Source organism: Aethalodelphis obliquidens, unplaced genomic scaffold, assembly GCF_003676395.1.
Source record: "Aethalodelphis obliquidens isolate GAN/ISIS:26980383/991018 unplaced genomic scaffold, ASM367639v1 scaffold78, whole genome shotgun sequence".
In the NCBI taxonomy this organism is placed as follows: Eukaryota; Metazoa; Chordata; class Mammalia; order Artiodactyla; family Delphinidae; genus Aethalodelphis; species Aethalodelphis obliquidens.
In genome coordinates, this window is record NW_020838022.1 from 3,450,021 (window position 1) to 3,473,806 (window position 23,786).

General features: G+C 43.7%; 1 protein-coding gene across 1 annotated transcript in view; it reads left to right on the plus strand.

Moving 5' to 3' along the window:
- Positions 1–23,786, plus strand: part of FGF13 (fibroblast growth factor 13) — a 526,861-nt gene that overhangs the window by 23,756 nt on the left and 479,319 nt on the right. The gene's annotated exons all lie outside the window — the stretch shown is intronic.

Genomic DNA, 23,786 nt, shown 5'->3' on the forward strand with positions numbered 1-23,786 from the left:
CTCTCCCCGCCCCCAATGCAAACAAAGAGCCTGGCCGACACGCACAACCCCTCCCCCCACGCTCCTTTCCCTCTCACGCCCTCCGCTCCCCAACTCTCTACGTCCCCTCCCCAGAAGGCAGGAGCTTGCAACCTTCCACACGCCGCGTGCAAAAGTGAGCGATCCCGGTGCCCCGGCGCCGCCCGCGCTGCGCGTCGGCAGCGCAGCCTCGTCGAGCCCCGGGAGAACAAAGGCTCTTGTCCCCTTGGTACCATTGCCCAGCAGAAGCGGGTCCCCGCGGGAGGGGAGAGTCCCCTCCCTCCACTCTGGGGGGTTTAGCCACCTGGCCCGCGGCGCCCGGCCGCCGGTCCCCCGAAGAGCGCTTCTTGGCCTCGGGCCTCCCACCGGCGGGCTGGGGAGGCGCAGCGGAGCAGGGCTCAGGCCCGGAAGAACTCGGGAGAAGGAAGGGGCGTCCCCCCGACCCCCACCAGTCCTAGCCGTGGCCTTGCTGAGGACCCGGCTTAGCTCCGGAATGTAAGCTGGAGACAGCATCCATGGAGACCCGGGTGCAGAGAGGCACAGAAGAGGGGGTGTGGTAGAGCCGTGGGGAAACGGCAGGTGCCTTAGGTGCAAGTGTCCGGAATGGCCACAGAGCGGACGCCGGAGTGGGCTGGACCGGCCCGGAGGGCCCCAGGCATGCTGAGCTGCAGCGACCCACGCCGGGTCCACGCTGCTGCAGAAGTGGGGCTGCAGTGGGGGGAGCCCCAGCCTTCGTTCACGGGGCCCCGATTCCTCCTTGAGCCCTGGGGCTCCCTTCCCTCCCACTCCTTTCCCTCTTCCTTTTTCTCATCTCCTCCTTCTCGCCTCTCCCCATCTCTCAAGAGCTTTCTTTCCCGGGAGATTCTAGGGCAGCGTCAGCCCTCCCCCGCGGAAAGTTGTCAAAGTCTTCAGCTCAGGGCCTTTATCCTTGTTTCTAAATGGAGCCGGTTCTCTTCCAACTAGGCGAAGCGCCGACGAGAGGCTCCAGAAGTTTGTGGGGCGTTTAGATCTGCTGTACTAAGGGTCAGTGTTGCCATCGGCTCAAGGCTAGAGGTCACTCCCTTCGGACCCACTGATACCCGCAGGCTGTTTGAGGCGCACAGATTAATTGAAACGGTCACCCGGAAAGTAGAACTCCTGCTACACATTTCCAGAGCTTTCCTAATTGTTGTGCGTTTTAAACAGGCATTCGTATGATAAGAGAAAGTGACTTCCGGGTCGTTAGAAGGTTTTGTTTTCCGTTGAGGGCCCAGACAGGTGAATACAATTGAAGATGGTGGCACCAAATTGACCTAGGCAAGTGATTCCCCTTCTGCATCTGGGAGTATTTCAAGTTTGTTTCTGGAGCTCTGGTCCCTGATTTCCATCAGGTGGTAACCTAAGGCTTATTTCAGGCTACCTTTGGGAGGACCCTGAAACCAAATTCATTCACAGAAAATGAGATGCTGTTCTAGGAATATAATTTGTAATTGTCCAGAACGGAGTAACAAGTCTGGAAACATTAGGACAAGTTTCTGTCACTTGAGAATGAAAATTTTTACTAGGCGTATGTCATAACATTTTCTTACGTTGACTCACGACATTTGAAACCGAATACCTCTCTGTATGAATTGTGTAATTAGCATTTGGAATTATGGTTGTAATTAGAATAAATTAAAGTAATATTACAAGACAACTTTTAAGAAGGGAGTTTACGTTCCTGAGGAGATGGGAATCTTATGGCTGCTAAGAGCCCGAATCCCATTTCTGTCTTTCTGTTGGTTGTTGAATATAGAGTATTTTCAAAATAGTGAATGCCTAGTAGCCCTTGGTATTTTACCCTTTCAGGTAAATATGTTAAAAGTCTTGTGTGACTAAATTTTAAAGACTACTTTTTATGTTAGAGATGAAAGATACCAAGTCTATTTATATTTTTAGCTAATAAAGTTTATTGACCATATTCATGGAGAGGTTGGGTTATTTACAGATTTCCTATGTATAGAAGTCATGTTTGGATATTTTTAAGCTAAGTGACTCAGGAGCACACTCTGCAACAGATACAGGATTGAACGTTTATTGGGTACTTTGAATATACACACTTAATTTTGAATGATGGTGTGACAAATGATTGAATCAAGTCAAAATTTAGCAACAGTTTGAATGAATTTCATAATGTTTTCAGAGCCTACTGCTCGTTTAAATTCGGCCTCCCACCCCATCCTGGGGTTGATGCTCACAGCCCATCATAACTGCATAGAAGATTATCAGAGTACAGTGTTTCTAGACTTTCTAAAGCATAGGTAGCAGGTAATTAGTTATTTTGTGCTGCTTAATGAAATATGGCTTTCAGAGCATATAAATTGCTCTTTGTCTTTTTAAATGATGTTCTTCAACTCATTGAGGTTAAGACCAATGATGGACGATGATGTTTTCTCTAACCTTTTTCAGTAACATAGCCAGACAAGATGGGACTGTCCTCTTTGGGAGGCGGGAGGGGAATCTTGATTGTGTTTGAAAGTATTAAAATGGCCTCTTGAGCAGCAAATCATCTTTTGTGTATTTAGGCTTTGCATAAACTTTTTTTTTTAGATTAAGTTCTTTAACATCTACTCTTTTTTAAAAAAAATTATTTATTTATTTTTGGCTGCATTGGGTCTTTGTTGCTACCTGTGGGCTTTCTCTAGTTGGTGGCGACGGGGGCTACTCTTCATTGCGGTGCGCGGGCTTCTTAACTGCGGTGGCTTCTCTTGTTGCGGAGCACGGGCTCTAGGTGCGTGGGCTTCAGTAGCTGTGGCACACGGGCTCAGCAGTTGTGGCTCGCGGGCTCTAGAGCGCAGGCTCAGTAGTTGTGGCGCACGGGCTTAGTTGCTCCACGGCATGTGGGATCTTCCCGGACCAGGGCTCGAACCCATGTCCCCTGCATTGGCAGGCGGATTCTTAACCACTGCGCCTCCAGGGAAGTCCCATGCATAAACTTTTAAATTGGCAGATGAATATATAGTTTAGGGCACTCAGCTCCTGAACAGGAGGACCTATTTCCATTTCAGAGAAGAATAACATTTGGTTGTTCAAGCAGATATTCACTTAGCTTTGATTCTCTTCTCTACCTTGTCACATAAGATCTTTTCAGCAGTTCTCTGTTGTAAAAGCACTCAGTTAAGGCTTTGTCTGGTTTACTGCAACCGTGTTCCTGTGGCATTCGGAGACTGTGTAGCCTGTTACAGATAAAATTAAATCGTTTGTAGATTGAGTGAAAGTCCTAGCCAATTCTTGATTTCAAAACTGTCATTTGGTTTGGGAATTCTCTGGCGGTCCGGCGGTTAGGACTCTGCGCTTCCACTGCAGGGTGCACGGGTTTGATCCCTGGTCCTGGTACTAAGATCCCACATGCCGCGTGACATGGCCAAAAAAACCCCACAACTGTTATTTGGTTTGTAGTTGTAGTTTGGGTTTGGGTTTGGGTGTGTTTTTTCAGCAACCCCTTCCCTTGTGCTTAGCCTGAGAGCCATCACATCTGGGCAGGTTTAAAGGCCATGTGGGCTGTGGGTTCTCTCTGAGACGGCCAGCACTAACGTCAGGCTGGGTTTCTGCTGGCTGCTGGGCAGTGGAGGACAGTTCCACGCATAGTCCGAGACGCCGGCCGCTTGCACAGCTGTTGCTGTAACAGATTACGTTGCACACGTGCATTTATGGGTGCAGCTCATTTTCAGTTCCCTTCCTGGCCTTTTCCAGTAGCCTCTCTAATCATACCTAAGAAGGACAGGGCATTGTGGTCAGGCAGCCAGCGTGTCAAGTCTTGAACCTGGAAGGCCATTCCAAAAGCTCATCTTGGTCTTGGTAGATTATTGCAGTCGCCTCCGTCAAGTGTCTTTCTCAGACTGGGGCCAGGTGAAGCAGGTGTTTAGAGGTATTTCACCCACAGGAAGTCATGATGTTGGCGACCTCTTATTAAAAACTAGCAGTCAGGGACTTCGCTGGTGGTGCAGTGGTTAAGAATCTGCCCGCCAGTGAAGGGGACACGGGTTCGATCCCTGGTCCGGGAAGATCCCACATGCCGCGGAACAACTAAGCCCGTGCGCCACAACTACTGAGCCTGCGCTCTGGAGCCCGCGATCCACAACTACCGAGACCCCGTGTGCTGCAAGTACTGAAGCCCGCGCGCCTAGAGCCCGTGCTCCGCAACCAGAGAAGCCACCGCAGTGAGAAGCCTGCGCACCGCAACGAAGAGTAGCCCCGGCTCGCCGCAACTAGAGAAAGCCCGCGCGCAGCAACGAAGACCCAATGCAGCCAAAATAAATAAATAAATTGGGGGAAAAAACGAGAGAGAGAAAAAAACTTAGCAATCATAATCTCCCTATTACTCATATAGGGGCTTGTTTTTTCACCTGGTGCGTGTCACCATGGACCAGTACGGTATTATGGAGTGTCATAAGCCCCAGATTTGCTTCCGTGGCCGAGATGGTGATCACAGCCTCAGTGAGGGGGTGTGGCCAGGGAGATCTCTAATGAGAAGTGTTGGTCTTTTCTTGGGGATAGGTGCAGAAGATGAGTGCACAGTGTCCCAAAATCCTCGTGATCATTATTTCCAGTGGTGTGCAGCTTCTTTACTGACAGGCCGGAGCAGGAGTGGGATGCGGGTTAGGGGCACTGTATCTTCTTAGCTCTGCTTCCTCTAAGTCTCTTGCCAGTACAGTTCAAATTGTTAAAAGGCGTTAGGATGCATCCTCGGGCTGGAGGTGTGAGGGAGGTTGGAGTCCGAAAGGATGTTGCAGGATGAGCGAGGAGCAGAAAGTGAGCTGTGGGGTTGAGGTCCATGCCTGGTGCGCAGGGACATGTATGGTGGCTCTGAGCACAGAGCTGGAACTGGGAGAGAACTGGAGCCAGGGTCTGGGTGGTAAGCTGGAGGGCTGATTTGTGAGGCAGTCACTAGGGAGAGGAAACTTAACATTCCAGGTCTCTTTGCAGCTGTGCTGTTTTATGTTCAAATCAACTCCACATTCTGGGAATTACAATCAACACAGAACAACCGGAATGTGTTGCAGTTCTTCAAAATATCCAATAAAAGGCCTTTCTAGTGTCTGCTTCATTATGGCTTGTATTTTTGGAGTTGAGAAATTTGAAAGGAATACAAGATAATTGCCAAGATTAAACAATTCAAAGAGGGAAAAAAAACCTCCCATGAATTAAAGTGTGGCAGGTGGAGGGGATCCTCCATGTCTATTACCGTGCTAAGCTTAACGTGGTCTTTGGAATGCGAAGATTGGGCACATAAATATAGCTTTAGCAATTAGCAGAGAAGACAAATGTCTGCAGAAATCATTGTGTGCAGCCACCCATTTACGTTTCCCTATCCAGAGGATCCAGAAGACATGTTAGCAGCAGGATTTCTCGTCCTGTGTAGCGTGGTTCATCCTCATCAGTCCTCAGCAACTCTAGATGTAGCTTATCTATTTGTGATATACCAGTTCTACGAACTCACTTGAATGAGATTTCTGACATTTTAAGACGTGACATTTTATCACTTTGGTGAAAGCCATATCTTGATGAAACATTTCTTAGGGGTGTGAATTTCTGGGTAAATGGCACTAATTTCCTAAAGAAAGTGAAATAGTAATCATTATGCCCCCCACTCCAGCCTGCAGGTCTAATTTCTCCTTGAATTGGATGGCCACTTGTTTTTCTCTAAAGCCTTGTTTTCCAGGGTATTAATCCTGAAAATGGGAGTTTTATATTAGAAAAGAGATAAGTTCTTGATTCTTGGGGCACAACGGAAATGTGAAGGACTGTTTTATTAGGGATCTGGGTTTGTAATAAACATTAAGCCTAAATTACAATTACTGTACGTTGAGATTACTGTTAAGCAGTTCTCATGCCCTACTCATGCCTCTGCCCTTGTAAATTACATTTAGCATTGATTTTCAAATGGAAATGGTATTAGTGTCACTGGCTAAGACCCTCCCCACAGGCAGTGGGCAGAGGGTAGTAGGTGTCCTTGCTGAGTCTTTTAAACTGGCAGCACCCTTGGCTTATGTCGGTGTAAGGTTTAGGTTGACGTTCCAGGGGGTGCATTGGGGCTGGGCTGAGCTGAGGCGTTTGCTTGGCCTGCCTGCTCTCAGCCTTGTGCAGAGACTTCAGATTTGGTTTGGACAATCACTGTTGCCCAAAGGAATTCTCAGGTATACATGTCTGTCCTTTATGGAGCCTGTCAGTAGGGCCTGGGAAGAAAGAAAAAAATCTTCTGGTGAAAGGCAGGCCTGGTCAGAGGCCAAATTATATATAAAAGTTATTAAAAAAAATGGTACGAATCCAATTTCCTTTTGTGTAATTGAAGATTATATACAACATGAACAAATCCTAGGTGTACATCTCCACGAATTTTGACAAATGTTTACACCCACATGATAGAATATTTTCATCACCCCAGAAAGTTTTCTTGTGTCCCTTTCTAATCATTCCCCCTTCAAAGGCAACTACTATTTTGATTTCTGTCATCATATTTTAGTTCTCCCTTTATTGAACTGAATGGAAATGGAATCTCGCAGGATGCACTCTTGGTCCCTGAGACCCAGCCACCTCTCTGGTCAGCATGCTTCCTTTCCCAGTTGACAGCCCTTCTTCTTGTCTTGGCATCTGGTTTCTTGGAAGACCCCCACGCTAGGGCACTCAACAGGGTCTTGTACTTGGCAGCCCATAAGGAGCATTCGTTGAATGATCTAGGCAAGGTAGGGAATTCCTTTAAGCCAGGGTACGTCTTTTTCATCCTTAATAATGATCATAGTTATTATTATCATTATTATAGTAGCTTCTAAATTACGGAGCACTCACTATTTACTAGGCATGCATGATTTTTATATATATCTCATTTAATCCTCATGACAGCCAAATGAAATAGTGAATAGTATTTATGGACTTCAGAGATGAGAAAATTGAAGTTCAGGGAGATTATGTAGTTTGTACGAGGTCACACAGCTAGTGGGTCCCAAATTACTGGCACAGCACCTGGCATTGAACTAAGGATTGCCAGAGGCAGCGCTTTAACTCCGGGGAATTAATGTCAGTGATTGAGTTTCTGACATCTAGATAGGATGGGGAAGTAATTTTGGTTGGAGTCTTAAAAATAGTGTAACCCGAGCGGGACCCTACGGGTCCTGCTGGGGACAGACCCCTCCCCCATATCCTCTGCTGTAGTTCCTCTCTGAAGTACCCAGACAATAGTATCTCATGCATATTTCCTGAGTTTTTCAGATGCTAAAACCCACCAGCAATGGAAGAAGTTAACTACTTGATGATCAGGAGCCCCCCAGCCCTTCTGGCGCCTAAGGACTGATTAAAGTTAATTGCCCTGTTACTTCACCATCAAGAGAATTGTGTACGAGCTGATCACACACCCTGTGATCAGCCCCCTCACCTGGCCTTTAAAAATGCTTTGCTGAAGCCCTTTGTGGAGTTTGGGGTTCTGCGCTCCAAACTCTGACGTAGGCACACGAACTTGCATTTGGTAACAGCAGTAGTTTTTTTGAGCACTGACCATATGCCAGGGATTGACATGAAATATCTCAAGCTATCCAAGATAGATATACATACTACTATTATTCCCATTTGACAGATGAGAAAACAGTCCCGGGTTGAGACCAGTAGCTGTGGCACACGGGCTTAGTTGCTCCACGGCATGTGGGATCTTCCCGGACCAGGGCTCGAACCCGTGTCCCCTGCATTGGCAGGCGGATTCTTAACCACTGCACCACCAGGGAAGCCCAGTTGATTCTTTTCTAATCCAGGTTTGCACAAGGACCAAATTACTTGCCGTTTGCCAACGTGGACATGACTAGGAAGAGTTTGCCTATACAGGCATGATTGCTCCATGGCTGTGATCTTTGTGCAGCCAAAGAGATGTCCGAACAGATTTCTTGAGTGACTTATCTATCTCGGGCACTGTGCTGCGCCCCCCCAGAGATGAGAGAAACCCAGTCCTACCTTAAGCCTTAGGGGTGCCCTTTCCTTCCTCTTTGGCCTTGGACATTCTCACTTGTACTTTCCAAAGTGCATCTCTCCTCATTTGGCCATGATTCTGACTTTCAAGATGTAAGCATCTGTCAGTTTGAAAATAATGGTATTTCTTCCCCAGAACTGAGTCTGGGAGCTTGTTTCACCTGTGTTCTATCGATTACACTTCCTCTTAATTCACAACTGGGTAAAACTCCCAATTGTTTATTTATTTATTTTTTCCATTACATGGCATATGCTTTCAGTCTGCCTCTCAGCAGAATCCTCTGTCTCGTTTCCCTTCTCTTTCTCTCAACCCCACCCTCTCCTCCTTCCCTCCCTCCCTCCTTTTCTCTCCTGTTCTGCCCCCTTTCTTTTCTTGTCTACAGATGTCAGTGGTTTTCATTAAGTGAATGGGGTTCCTTAGGGTATGCTGGGCTCATTGGAGGATTCTCATGTCTGGATTTTCTCCCTTGATAGCTATAACTTCAGTAAAAGAAATCCCCCCCCTTAACATGTAGCTCCATGGAAGAAGCATTCCACTACTTATTATATAACTCATTTTAAATGGAAAAATAAAGTGCGAGCTTTATTTCTTATACTGTTTATGCTGCCTTCAGTTCGATAATATTTCCAAAAATATATCTTGTGAACAGAGACATACGCCTTGAACGAGCATTATTAATTATAGTTCTCAAAGTTAAGACTCATGCAGTGTTTCTCTGGTGCTGCAGAACCTAGGTTTAACAGCCGTAATGAACAGTGACGGGTCTATCGCGTGGTTATAGGTAAGTTTAATAACAAATGCGAAACCCAGTTCGCAAAAAAAATCCCTCCAAATTATGTAGGTAGCATGTCTCCTGCTCTTGCACTGGGGGTCAGTAAACAGATCGAGTTCTTCAAATATTTATCTTGCTCTTAAAAGTAGAAGTAAACAAGCTAAAGAAGGCAGGCTGAGCGCAGTTCTTGAATATATGCCTACAGCTATTTTAAGAATCTTCTTTCAACCACGACTTTGAAAGTATTGTGAATTGACCTGCTTCTCTTGCCTTTGATTCTCCGTGTGTGTGCTCGCCTCTTCCCTTGGGGGGCTTATTGAAAAGACTTCCAAGAGCTCTTGGATTTGCGTGGTTTTCGGAGCCCTGGGAACAATGTGAGCGGTTCTCCTGGAAACGGGGCCGGCGCTCCTCGTGGCTCTCAGCTCCCGGGAGCGTTTGTTTTCCGACTAACTGGGACCCGACAAGCTCGGACCCGGGCGGGAACGCCGAACGGCCCGGTTAACCGGCGTCCCTCAGTCGCCGCGGATCCGGCCGGCGGGTTGTTTACAAACCTGTGTGCCCATGAGCCTCGTGATGCGGCGGCTGCCGAAAAAAGAAACACAGAAAAGTTGTGTCACGGAAGGTGAAACTTCGCGAAGAAGTGCTCGGCGCCGGGCATGGCAAAGCTGCTCGCGGCGGCGGCGGCGGCGTGCAGCCGAGGGCTTTGCCCACCGGCCCCGGGTGCCGGCGGCCCGGCTCGCTCGCGTGGGGACGCCGCCGAGGGGGCGGGGCGCCGGGGGCAGCCCACGGCCTGGAGGTCTAGACCGCGGGCGCTTTGCAGCCAGTGGGAGGCAGCGTTAAGATGGTGGCGGCGGGCGGGGCCGGAGGAAGAGTGTCCTGACCCCCACCCCCCTCTAGCGATCAGGGCGTCCTTGCCCTGCCTTCGCCTGACCCTCTCGCTGGGCCCCTCAAAGGCGGATACCCTTCAAAGCCTGGAAGTCAGGTCTTGGCCAAACAGAAGTGCTTTGCTTTCTCTGTCTTCTGGTCAATGTTAATTCGGTTTCAGCTGTGTAAAAAACCTAGGATGCATCTTGACCAGAACGCCCCTGACCGTTTTGTGTTGGTCTGCTTTTAATATTGCTTATGTTTCGTGGTGTCGATTTTTTTCAGATTACAAAATAATGCATGCAATTTGGAAAATCATAAAAGCATGAAGAAGAAAATATCCCCCAAGGGTCGTACTCCCAGGTTCTTTTTGAGATTATCCTTCCAGTCTTTTTTCTCTGAATTTTATAATACACACGTACACATCTTTAAGTACATGTGTGGGATTACACAGTAGATACTATCACCTGCTTTTTTTCCCTCAACACCCTGTTAGAATGTTTTTCTATGTCATTAAATAATCTTCCACACTATCATTTTTAGTGCGTGCACTGGGTGTGGATTTGGGGGTGACAAAGGAGAGATGGTCATTTGGAGCCTGTGGTTGTGAAAAGTTTTTCTCTGCTGCCTTGATCTTTCTCACTGGGCACCACAAACATTATTCGTATTTTATAAACGTATATATACGAATCTGTGCATATATAAAGATACATATATGCATGTATAAATGTATACATATAAAATTAAATGCATGTAGACAAATATGCATATGTCTAAATAAATACACACACAAATATGCTTAGAATAAACCCTGAAAGAATATATATCAAAAGGAGTCTCTGGGTGGTTGGCTTATAGAAGATGTATAGAGGATGTATACGTATATGTATGTTTATTCGTATCTTCTATTTTCTCTACAGTGGATGTATATAATGATCATAATGATATAATGAAAATTAACATAAACAATATATTGCTTGTGGATTGTCTTCAAACTGACTCTTCTGCTCCAGCTCTTACCATTTCTTGATCTGGAATGCTCTACTACCTATTATTTCTACGTTTTGTGATCCTTCATGTCCAAGCTTAACCCACATCCTCCAGGAAGCCTCTCTCCCACCCTCCCTACAGGATCTGTTTACCCCTTGCACTGGGCTTCTCGGTTACCCATCTGGCAAGGTCCGTGGACTACTTTGGATAAATCTGATGATGCAGTTTTCATCTGCTCATGTTTTATCTCCCCAACTAGATTTTAAACCTCCTCAAGGGCCCTTTTCACAAAAGAGGTACAGTACTCAGTAAATGTGTTACTTAACCATCACGCTCAGCATCCTTCCTAGGTTTCTTTAAATGCTCTTGTACCTTTTGAAACTCCAGGCCATATCAGAAGCCCTTAGAATGACAGCAGCAATCCATCTGGATTTAATATTGCTAATTTGATTTGGGGTATAATTTTCACTGTACAGTGGACCATCTTCCAGGTGAAAGTGGCTGCATGGTTAAAAGCATGGATTTTAGAAACTTGGGTTCACATATAAGTTCCTCTGCTTAGTCGCTGTATGATCTTGGGCAAATAATCTTCCTAAGCCTCTTCGCAATGGAGATAGTTATATTTCTCTTACATGCCTATTTTAAAGATAGAATGAAATAATGTGTGAAAAACAAACATAGAATTTGGTCAATGGTCATATTGATAATATTGTTAAAATAGTAGTGATTTTCATATTGATTATTCAAGTTAGAGGGTTCTTGTTAAAGGGCTTGTTGGCCATAGAAATAAATCTACAGATTGACACATCTGACAGTCATACTCCAATTTAATGGATTTTAGTTATACAGTCACTGGGGATGGGTTCCAGGACCCCCCACCCCCAGATACCAAAACAAAATCCGTGGATGATCAAGTCCCTTATATAAAATGGTGTAGTATCTGCATATAACCTATGCATATCCTCCTGTAGACTTTAGATCATCTCTAGATTACTTCTAATACCAAATGTAAATAGTTGTAAATACGATGTAAATGCTATGTAACTAGTTGATGGCCTGGGGCAAATTCAAGTTTGGTTTTTGAAACTTTCTGGAATTAAAAAAAAAACGTTTTTTAGATCCATAGTTGGTTGAATCCACAGACGTGGAATTTGTGGATACAGAGTGCCAACTCTACTAATTCATGTATTAAGTAATTCATCCATTACTTTATCAATAAATATTTGTTGAACCTCCTATGTGACAGCAGTGAGCAGAACACATAATCATCCCGGCTTTCACGGAGCTGATAGTTTAGAGGTTTACTTAGAGGAACCGGACTTTCAGCGCACAAAGCACTCTGTCCCATGTTGGTGATATGTCAAGCAGTGAGTGACCTGGTGCCCATAATAGCCATCCGGGCCCCCGGGCCCTGGCCAGCCCAAACTACCAGGGACGGAACCTGGGTGAAGTTGGACATGGGTTATTCATCTTTGGTCCAGGGACCACTAGAGCTGAGGTTCCTAAACCTGCTTGGGCATCAGCACCACCTTCCACCACATACATCTCCACCATGAGAATTTGACTCAGTAGATCTGAGTATGGGGCTTATGAACCCATATGGTTTATAAATCTCCTTAAGTGATTCGAACGCACAGCCAATTATGGGGCTTACTGCTCCTGAGCAGTGTTTCTCTAACTTGCAGGAAGTTAACAGTCACCTGTAGGGTTTGTTAAAAAACAAAAACAAAAAAACTACCCCTCCCCCTGACCTGCTGACAAAGAACTTTAGGAAGAGAGTTTGGTACCGTGAATTGTAAATCAGCATCTGGGTGATTCTTATCATTGAGCAAGTTGGGGAAACAGTGTCCCAGAGACATCAAAGGACCCCTGGCTACTATGTGTAAATGTGCATTTTTCCGGTGGTGGCATCCATAGCTTTCAGCAGATTCTCAGAGGGTTCAGCATCTCCAGAAATAGCCCTGAGCTCTGTGCCCAGCATTGTCGCCCATGAACTGTGTGCACTGGGTCCTCAGTTTTCTCAGCCCTACTCATCCTCCCCAGGCAGATGTTCTGTTTGGAAGCCTCCTTTCTCCATTCTTGCTCCTTTCTCTCTTGTCAGGCTGGCCTCCGTTCTTTCTCTTGCTTCCAGGAAGAGAATTTCAAAGCCTTGGGCCCTTCCAGAGAGGGCGGGGCTGGGAGGGAGCTCTGGGGATGCCATCCAGAGCTGGCCATCCCAGCATAGCTGTGAGAATGGTGAAGGTCAGTGAGCAGTTATTTTGACCCTTCTGGGGGCTGGACCTCAATGGATCTTCATGTGGGGGGGATAAGGGTCTGGAAAGTGCGACTTCTAAGATAATCCTTTGCCAGTCCAGAGCGGGTGGGCAAGGGCATTCCCCCTTCTTGGTACCACTTTCCTGCCTGTACGTGGCAGGAGGTGGGGCGGGGTGGGATTGCAAGGGTTGGGCCAGGCTCAGACACTTCCCTACTTGGTCTCCCCCAGGCAGCCAGCAGTGTCGCTGTCACTGGTTCATGAGCAGTCAGGTGCATTGACCTATTACTGCTAGTTACTTTGAGTTATAAATGGTTTTTATTTCCCCTGTGGAATTGGGGATTCAGGCTGTATAGAACGACCCGATTTGTATCACAAGAGCCTTTGGGACTTTGACAGATTTCACCACTTAAAAAACACAGCTTTTTGTCTCTGCCCCACTGGACATAAAAGCAATCTTTGAATTTATGGAACAAAGAGCATGTCTTTAAACGGCAGTGCACACAGAAAGGGAGGAAAGGGAAGTAAGACAGTTCGTCCTCTTTTCTGAGGCCATTGTCTCCAGGCAAGTGACAAAACTGAATACGCTGAAAAATCTTGTATTGATTTTTTAGTGCACAGGCATCTCCCTAGGATCTGAAAACCTGGTAGAAGATAATAAACTTGTTCTCCTGCCTTTGAGCCAGGAGTTGAGTTGCTTGGTTTACTGAGGGTGAGATTTTGACCAGGGTGCCTCTCGCTTGACCATATTGATAGAGAAGAGGCTCGCTTTCTGAAAGCCTGATATATACAGATTGGATTTAAATGGTGGATGGGGAGGTCATTGCGATATTGAAGGACTTACTGTTTTATGAAAAGGTTTTCTTTTCATAGCATCATCTCTGGTGTATCTGAATGTTTCTTTACGGATCAAGGATTACTTCATTAAAAATAAAGAAATAAAGGCCAAGGCTAGAGGTCTCTTGTTGAAGCATTTGGGCTTCCTGCAGTTCTCATTATAAGCTACTGCTCGCAGTGGCTGTTTTCACTTCCGAGGTTCTTTTTAAAAATCTTCATTTTTACTTTTCATTGTGGGAAAATATACAGTGATTTTTTTTTAAAGTGTACAGTTCTGTGGCGTTATGTGCACTCACGTTGTTCTGCGACCATCACCGCCATACTTCCAAGATTCGTTTTTTTAGAATTGTATATATTTTTTTATAAGGCAGATTCTTATTAGTTATCCATTTTATACATATTAGTGTATACATGTCAATCCCAATCTCCCAATTCATCACACAACCCCCCTGCCCCCGCCACTTTCCCGCCTTGGGCCCCATACGTTCGTTCTCTGCATCTGTGTCTCAATTTCTGCCCTGCAAACTGGTTCATCTGTACCATTTTTCTAGGTTCCGCATATATGCGTTAATATACCATATTTGTTTTTCTCTTTCAGACTTACTTCACTTTGTATAACAGTCTCTAGATCCATCCACGTCTCTACAAATGACCCAATTTCGTTCCTTTTTATGGCTGAGTAATATTCCATTGTATATATGTACCACTTCTTCTTTATCCATTGGTCTGCCGATGGGCATTTAGGTTGCTTCCATGATCCGGCTATTGTAAACAGTGCTGCAATGAGCATTGGGATGCATGTGTCCTTTTGAATTATGGTTTTCTCTGGGTATATGCCCAGTAGTGGCATTGCTGGGTCATATGTTAATTCTCTTTTTATTTTTTTAAGGAACCTCCATACTGTTCTCCATAGTGCCTGTATCAATGTACATTGCCACCAACAGTGCAAGAGGGTTCCCTTTTCTCCATACCCTCTCCAGCATTTGTTGTTTGTAGATTTTCTGACGATGCCCATTCTAACTGGTGTGAGGTGATATCTCCCTGTAGTTCTGATTTGCATTTCTCTAATAATTCGTGATGTTGATCAGCTTTCCATGTGCTTCTTGGCCATCTGTATGTCTTTTCTGGAGAAATGTCTATTTAGGTCTTCTGCCCATTTTTGGACTGGGTTGTTTGTTTTTTTAATATTGAGCTGCATGAGCTATTTATATATTTTGGAGATTAATCCTTTGTCCGTTGATTCATTTACAAATATTTTCTCCCATTCTGAGGGCTGTCCTTTCGTCTTGTTTATGGTTTGCGTTGCTGTGCAAAAGCTTTGAAGTTTCATTAGGTCCCATTTGTTTATTTTTGTTTTTATCTCCATGACTCTAGGAGATGGATCAAAAAAGATCTTGCTGTGATTTATGTCAAAGAGTGTTCTGCCTATGTTGTCCTCTAAGAGTTTTATAGTGTCCGGTCTTACATTTAGCTCTCTAATCCATTTTGAGTTTATTTTTGTGTATGGTGTCAGGGAGTGTTCTAATTTCATTCTTTTACACGTAGCTGTCCAGTTTTCTCAGCACCACTTATTGAAGAGACGGGCTTTTCTCCATAGTATATCCTTGCCTCCTTTGTCATAGATTAGGTGTGTGGGTTTATCTCTGGGCTTTCTATCCTGTTCCAGTGATCTATATTTCTGTTTTTGTGCCAGTACCATTGTCTTGATGACTGTAGCTTTGTAGTATAGTCTGAAGTCAGGGAGTCTGATTCCTCCAGCTCCATTTTTTTCCCCTCAAGACTGCTTTGGCTATTCAGGGTCTTTTGTGTCTCCATGCAAATTTTAAGAGTTTTTGTTCTAGTTCTGTAAAAAATGCCATTGGTAATTTGATAGGGATTGCACTGAATCTGTAGATTGCTTTGGGTAGTATAGTCATTTTCACAATATTGATTCTTCCAATCCAAGAACATGGTATATCTCTCCATCTGTTTGTATCATCTTTAATTTCTTTCATCAGTGTCTTATAGTTTTCTGCATACAGGTCTTTTGTCTCCCTAGGTAGATTTATTCCTAGGCGTTTTATTCTTTTTGTTGCAATGGTAAATGGGAGTGTTTCCTTAATTTCTCTTTCAGATTTTTCATCATTAGTGTATAGGAATGCAAGAGATTTCTGTGCGTTAATTTTGTATCCTGCAACTTTACCAAATTCATTGATTAGCTCTAGTAGTTTTCTGGTGGCATCTTTAGGGTTCTCTATGTATAGTATCATGGCATCTGCAAACAGTGACAGTTTTACTTCTTTTCCAATTTGTAGTCCTTCTATTTCTTTTTCTTCTCTGATTGCCGTGGCTAGGACTTCCAAAACTGTGTTGAATAATAGTGGCAAGAGTGGGCATCCTTTTTTTGTTCCTGATCTTAAAGGAAATGCTTTCAGTTTTTCACCACTGAGAATGATGTTTGCTGTGGGTTTGTCATATATGGCCTTTATTATGTTGAAGTAGGTTTCCTCTATGCCCACTTTCTGGAGAGTTTTTATCATAAATGGGTGTTGAATTTTGTCAAAAGCTTTTTCTGCATCTATTGAGATGAACATATGGTTTTTCTCCTGAAGTTTGTTAATATGGTGTATCACATTGATTGATTTGTGTATATTGAAGAATCCTTGCATCCCTGGGATAAATCCCACTTGATCATGGTGTATGATCCTTTTAATGTGCTGTTGGATTCTGTTTGCTAGTATTTTGTTGAGGAGTTTTGCATCTATATTCATCAGTGGTATTGGTCTGTAATTTCCTTTTTTTGTAGTATCTTTGTCTGGTTTTGGTATCAGTGTGATGGTGGCCTCATAGAATGCGTTTGGGGGTGTTCCCTCCTCTGCAGTTTTTTGGAAGAGTTTGAGAAGGATGGGTGTTAGCTCTTCTCTAAGTGTTTGATAGAAGTCACCTGTGAAGCCATCTGGTCCTTGACTTTTGTTTGTTGGAAGATTTTTAATCACAGTTTCAATTTCATTACTTGTGATTGGTCTGTTAATGTTTTCTCTTTCTTCCTGGTTCAGTCTTGAAAGGTTATACCTTTCTAAGAATTTGTCCATTTCTTCCAGGTTGTCCATTTTATTGGCACAGAGTTGCTTGTAGTAGTCTCCTAGGATGCTTTGTATTTCTGTCGTGTCTGTTGTAACGTCTCCTTTGGCATTTCTAATTTTATTGATTTGAGTCCTCTCCTTCTTTTTCTTGATGAGTCTGGCTAATAGTTTATCAATTTTGTTCGTCTTGTCAAAGAACCAGCTTTTAGTTTTATTGATCTTTGCTATTGTTTTCTTTGTTTCTATTTCATTTATTTCTGCTCTGATCTTCATGATTTCTTTCCTTCTACTAACTTTGGGTTTTGTTTGTTCTTCTTCCTCTAGTTCCTTTAGGTGTAAGGTTAGATTGTTTATTTGAGATTTTTCTTGTTTCTTGAGGTAGGCTTGTATTGCTATAAACTTCCCTCTTAGAACTGCTTTTGCTGCATCCCATAGCTTCTGGGTTGTCATGTTTTCATTGTCATTTGTCTCTAGGTATTTTTTGATTTCCTCTTTGATTTCTTCAGTGATCTCTTGGTTATTTAGTAATGTATTGTTTAGCCTCCATGTGTTTGTGTTTTTTACATTTTTTTCCCCTGTAATTGATTTCTAATCTCATAGTGTTGTGGTCAGAAAAGGTGTTTGATATGATTTCAGTTTTCTTAAATTTACTGAGGCTTGATTTGTGACCCAAGATCTTATCTATTCTGGAGAATGTTCCATGTGCACTTGAGAAGAAAGTGTAATCTGCTGTTTTTGGGTGGAATGTCATAAATATCAATTAAATCTATCTGATCTGTTGTGTCATTTAAAGCTTGTGTTTCCTTATTCATTTTCTCTTTGGATGATCTGTCCACTGTTGTAAGTGAGGTGTTAAACTCCCCCACTATTATTGTGTTACTGTCGATTTCCTCTTTTATAGCTGTTAGCACTTGCCTTATGTATTGAGGTGCTCCTATGTTGGGTGCATATATATTTACAATTGTTATATCTTCTTCTTAGATTGATCCCTTGATCATTATGTAGTGTCCTTCCTTGTCTCTTGTAACATTCTTTATTTTAAAGTCTATTTTATCTGATATGAGTATTGCTACTCCAGCTTTCTTTTGATTTCCATTTGCATGGAATATTTTTTTCCATCCCCTCACTTTCAGTCTGTATGTGTCCCTAGGTCTGAAGTGGGTCTCTTGTAGACAGCATATATATGGGTTTTGTTTTTGTATCCATTGAGCCAGCCTGTGTCTTTTGGTTAGAGCATTTAATCTATTCACCTTTAAGGTAATTATCGATATGTATGTTCCTATGCCCATTTTCTTAATTGTTTTGGGTTTGTTTTTGTAGGTCCTTTTCTTCTCTTGTGTTTCCCACTTAGAGAAGTTTCTTTAGCATTTGTTGTAGAGCTGGTTTGGTGGTGTTGAATTCTCTCAGCTTTTGCTTGTCTGTAAAGCTTTTGATTTCTCCATCGAATCTGAATGAGATCCTTGCCGGGTAGAGTAGTCTTGGTTGTAGGTTCTTCCCTTTCATCACTTTAAATATATCATGCCACTCCCTTCTGGCTTGCAGAGTTTTTGCTGAGAAATCAACTGTTAACGTTATGGGAGTTCCCTCGAATGTTATTTGTTGTTTTTCCCTTGCTGCTTTCAATAATTTTTCTTTGTGTGTAATTTTTGTCAGTTTGATTACTACGTGTCTCATCGTGTTTCTCCTTGGGTTTATCCTGCCTCGGACTCTCTGCACTTCCTGGAGTTGGGTGGCTATTTCCTTTCCCATGTTAGGGAAGTTTTCGACTATAATCTTTTCAAATATTTTCTCTGGTCCTCTGTCTGTCTCTTCTCCTGGGACGCTTGTAATGTGAATGTTGTGTTTAATGTTGTCCTAGAAGTCCCTTCGGCTGTCTTCATTTCTTTTCATTGTTTTTTCTTTATTCTGTTCTGTGGCAGTGAATTCCACCATTCTGTCTTCCAGGTCACTTATCCATTCTTCTGCCTCAGTTATTCTGCTATTGATACCTTCTAGTTTGTTTTTCATTTCAGTTATTGTATTGTTCATTTCTGTTTGTTTGTTCTTTAATTCTTCTAGGAGTTTGTTCTTTAATTATTCTAGGTCTTCGTTAAACATTTCTTGCTACTTCTCGATCTTTGCCTCCATTCTTTTTCCGAGGTCCTGGATCATCTTCACTATCATTATTCTGAATTCTTTTTCTGGAAGGTTTCCTATCTCCACTTCATTTAGTTGTGTTTCTGGGGTTTTATCTTGTTCCTTCATCTGGTACATAGCCCTCTGCCTTTTCATCTTTTCTGTCTTTCTGTGAATGTGGTTTTTGGTCCACAGGCTGCAGGATTGTAGTTCTTCTTGCTTCTGCTGTCTGCCCTCTCATACTTCCAAGGTTCTTAATGAGAGATTATAATGGCTGGAAGGGACCATAATAACCATTTTGCCCAACCTTCCCATTAGAGAGAAGAGGGAAATCAGGCCCACAGCAATGTAGTGATCTGCCCAAGGCCAGAAAGCAACTTATTAACAGGAGCCTAGCCCAGTGCATTTCTGTGTGACCACATTGATAGTAAAGGTGTCGTCTTTGACTCTACTGGTAGCAGAATCAAGGATTGGCCTAAATATTTAGGATGTTTCCCTGATTTTTTTTTAAATCAAGTAAGCCATCAGTCTTTATGATTTAGAGCCAGAAGCCCTTCACACATCATCTAGTTCCAATTCCAAATTTAAAATATTGGTTCCATTTGCTATTTCTAAATCCGAATTCAACTACAAAAAGATGCTAACGTTCTGATTTCCAAAATTCAGTCCAATTCTCCCCCAGTCTTCCTTCCAGTGACTCCTTGACATTCCATGTTGAAACCAGGTTCTTTGTGGGTGGCTGTTATTAATAAGCTTTCCCTGAGATGTTTACAGTAACTGCTGTGACCTAAATAAAATTTGCCTGTATTGTTTTTTCCCCACAAAGGCAAGAACAGTTTTTAAAAGTGTGTTCGTCTCTCATACCAGTGTACTTACCTGTGACTAAAAGAGCTGAACATTGGGGGTTTTTTTGTCCTGTTTATTACATTAGGTTAGGAAACTTTCATTAGATGGAGTAGGGTATTTCTACACAAGTTAAACTGTTTGGGGCCTTTGTGTACCATAACCACTTGTTCTTGGAGTAGAGGTTCAAGACAATGTACCATGTAGCTTTACAGCATGATCCTTCATAAAAATTTTATTTCTAATTGTGATACAGTAAACGTGATAGAAAATTTATCATCTTCAACCATTTTTAAGTGCACAGTTCAGTAGTGTTAAGTACCTTCACATTGTTGTGCAACCAATCTCCAGAACTTTTTTATCCTGTGTAACTGAAACTCTACCCATTAAGCAACATCTCCCCATCCCTCTTGCCCCCAGCCCCTGGAAACCACCACTCTCCTTTCTGTTTCTATGAGTTTGACTGTTTTAGAGAACTTATGTATAAGTGGAATCTTATAGTATTTATCTCTTTGTGACTGGTTTATTTCATTTAAGATAATGTCCTCATGGTCCATCCATGTTGTGGCATGTGTCAGAATGTCCTCCTAAAAGGCTGAATGATATTCCCGTGTATATTGTATTAGTCAGGGTTCTCCAGAGAAACAGAATCAATAAGATATCTCTATATAGATAGAGATGGAGATAGAGGACGTTTATTACAGAAATTGCCTCATGTGGTTATAGAGGCCGAGAAGTCCCACAGTCTGCCATCTGCAGGATGGAGAACCAGGAAAGCCGATGGTGTTATTCAGTCTGAGTACAAAGGTTTGAGAACCAGGGGAGCTGATGATGTAACTTTTACTCCAAGATCGAAGGCCTGGGGGTGGGGTGGGGGGTCGGGTGGTGTAAGTCCTGGACTTTGAAGGCCTGAGAACCAGGACCTCCGATGTCCATGGGCAGGAGGGGATGGACATCCCAGCTCAAGGAGAAAGAGAATTTGCCCTTCCCCCAGCCTTTTGTTCTGTTGGGGACCTCAAGGGATTGGATGGTGCCTGCCCACATTAGTGAGGGGGATCTTATGTACTCAGTCTACTGACTCAAATGCTAATCCTTTCCAGAGACACCCTCACAGACACACCCCAAGATAATGTTTTACCAACTATCTGGTAAAACATCTCATAGCCCAGCCAAATTGACACATAAAGTCAACCATCACATGTGTATGTACCACATTTTCTTTATCCATTTCCTCTGCTGATGGACATTTGGGTTTTGCTTCTACCTTTTGGCTAATGCTGCTGTGAGCGTGGGTGTTGATTATTTTTCTGTTGTTGTTTAAGTGATGGGAGAAGTTGGGTCTTTTTGTTTGTTTTTTTGTTTTTGTTTGTTTTTTGTGGTATGCGGGCCTCTCACTGCTGTGGCCTCTCCTGTTGCGGAGCACAGGCTCCGGACGCGCAGGCTCAGCAGCCATGGCTCACGGGCCCAGCCACTCCGCGGCATGTGGGATCTTCCCGGACCAGGGCACAAACCCGTGTCCCCTGCATCGGCAGGCGGACTCCCAACCACTGCACCACCAGGGAAGCCCTGTTTTTTTTTTTTGGCTGTGTTGGGCAGCTTGTGGGATCTTAGTTCCCTGACCAGAGATTGAACCTGGGCCCTGGCAGTAAAAGCACTGAGTCCTAACCACTGGACCTCCAGGGAGTTCCCGGGAGACGTTGTTTTAACGTACTCGATTTGTTTCCTCAGTCTTAGTCCTAGGTCATCAAAATAATATGGTGAATGAAGTGAAGGAAGGGCCCAAACCATCAGGCTGGGCCCTGAGGATGGAGGTGTTAATCCAAATGGCTTGCAAGTTTGAGAACCATGAGAAGAGAGAATAGGGCTTTTGTTGGTCCTCTTCTGTCTATGTATTTATTTTATGGTGGGTTTTTTTTGGTACAGTGATGTTTTGGTAGAAATAATGTGGTTTCTCTGAGATAGCCTTCATGATCCTTCATCCCTGCATTTGGAGTGGACTGTGCCTTCCCGTGGCCTTTGCAGTTTATCTCCATTTCCCTTTTGCTTTGTAAGTCTCTCCCCCTGTACTGTAAACTTCTTGAGCTCAGGGCCGCTGTCATTCATCTGTGGATGTCCAGTAACCTAGGGCAGAGACCGCCCCATAAAGCAAGTACATTAAATGCTTGTTTGAACAGAAATTTGACTCATTCTGTCATTTGGAAAATTGTAACTTCCTAGTTAGTCTTGGAACAACTTGACATTTTTGTTTTCCTCTGCTTCTTTTATGTGTGAGACATGGCTTATGTTCAGGCGCACAAATTAGGTTTAAATATGTGACAATTAAGTTTCTTTCTCTCAATCCTTTGCTGAATACTTGGCATGAAATAGAGGAAATATCCAGGCCTGGACTTTAGTGTTGATCTGTGTAGCCCCTCTGAACATCTTCACTGTGCATCCTCTCTCCTCCCAGCCCCCTCATAAGATGGTTTGCACAGGTCTTGTGTGTGGCTTTGGCTTGTACAGCCAGTGCCGTGAGTGCTGTAATTGTATCGGGGCACATATTTCCCACTCTGTGTACTGGCTCCTAAGCCTTGTTTTTCACACCCCTTGCCATCTTCAAAACCCTCCAGAACATCTTTTTTATGTTTCCCGAAATAGAAATCTCCCCAAGTGGACTCTGGTTTCTAATAAAAGCCCTAGCAATATTTAATATATTCTGTTTCCCATTGGTGAGCAGAGAGCGTGCAGATACACTTATTAGGCGATAGACAATACTTTAGAAACACATGCCTGAGAATCTGGACACCATTCATTCAAAGAGCACCAGCCACCTTGCAGGCTCAGTGCCAGGCACTGAGGGGCAGAGAGTCCCTGTCCTTGCTCCCTCAGGGCTGACAGTGGGAAGGATGGAGAGCTGGGGAAGCTCGCGAGAAGGGCACTGCCCTAGCTGGGGGGCAGTTAGTAGCGGGAACATTGACCTGACACCTGCAGGATGAGCAAGGGTTCGTCAGTTGATGAGACGGAACAAGTTTCATGGCAAGTGGGAACGGTACATGCAAAGGCTGGCAGACAGTGAGAACCAGGCTTACTTAGAGAACCGAAGGAAGTTCAGGGTTCCTTGAGCAGCGAGTCAGCCTAGTGACAGGCCAGGCCTTGCACGCCCTGAGTTATGCCACTCATGTGGCAGTGGATGTTCTCAGTGATTTCCAGTTTTTAAGAAGAATTTCCAAAACACCATTTCTCTCTGCATCAACAAGCAGCTTCCCTGATTGGAAGAAGTATATGAAAAGACAAAACTATACAGAATTCAAGCAGGCTCAGTGATAACAATGGGCGAGTTTAAATGCCGACTGTGAACAAAACCGTGGGATATGATCTTTTTAAATGAATAAAACTCATTAGGTTTTTAAGTAGAAGCCTTTGTTGTTAAAGTTTTTTTTTTTTTACCACCAAAATTTTAGTTTCCATGGGTCACCATACAGTTGATCCTTTTGCCCGTTTCACCCTCCCCCTCCCCTTTCTAGTAACCACTACTCTGTTCTCTGTATCTACGTGGTTTTGTTTGGTTTGTTCATTCATTTATTTATTTTTATTTGTTGATTAGTGTTTTAGATTCCACATATGAATGAAGTCATACAGTGTTTCTCCGTGTGACTTATTTCCCTTAGCACGATACCCTCAAGGTCCATCCATGTTGTCCCAAATGGCAAGATTTTATCTTTTTTATGGCTGGTAGTATTCTCTTGTATGTATATACCACATCTTCTTCATCCATTGATGGGCATTTAGGTTGTTTTCATGTCTCGGCTATTGTAAATAATGCTGCTGTGAACATAGGGGTGCACATATCTTTTCGGATTAGTGTTTTTGTATTCTTTGGGTAAATTCCCAGAAGTGGAATTGCTGGATCCTATGGTAGTTGTATTTTTAAGTTTTTGAGGAATCTCTATATTGTCTTCCATAGTGGCTGCACCAATTCACATTCCCAGCAACAGCTTATGAGGCTTCCCTTTTGGCCACATCCTCACCAACACTTGTTATTTCTTGTCTTTTTCATAATAGCCATTCCGAGAGATGTGAAGTGAT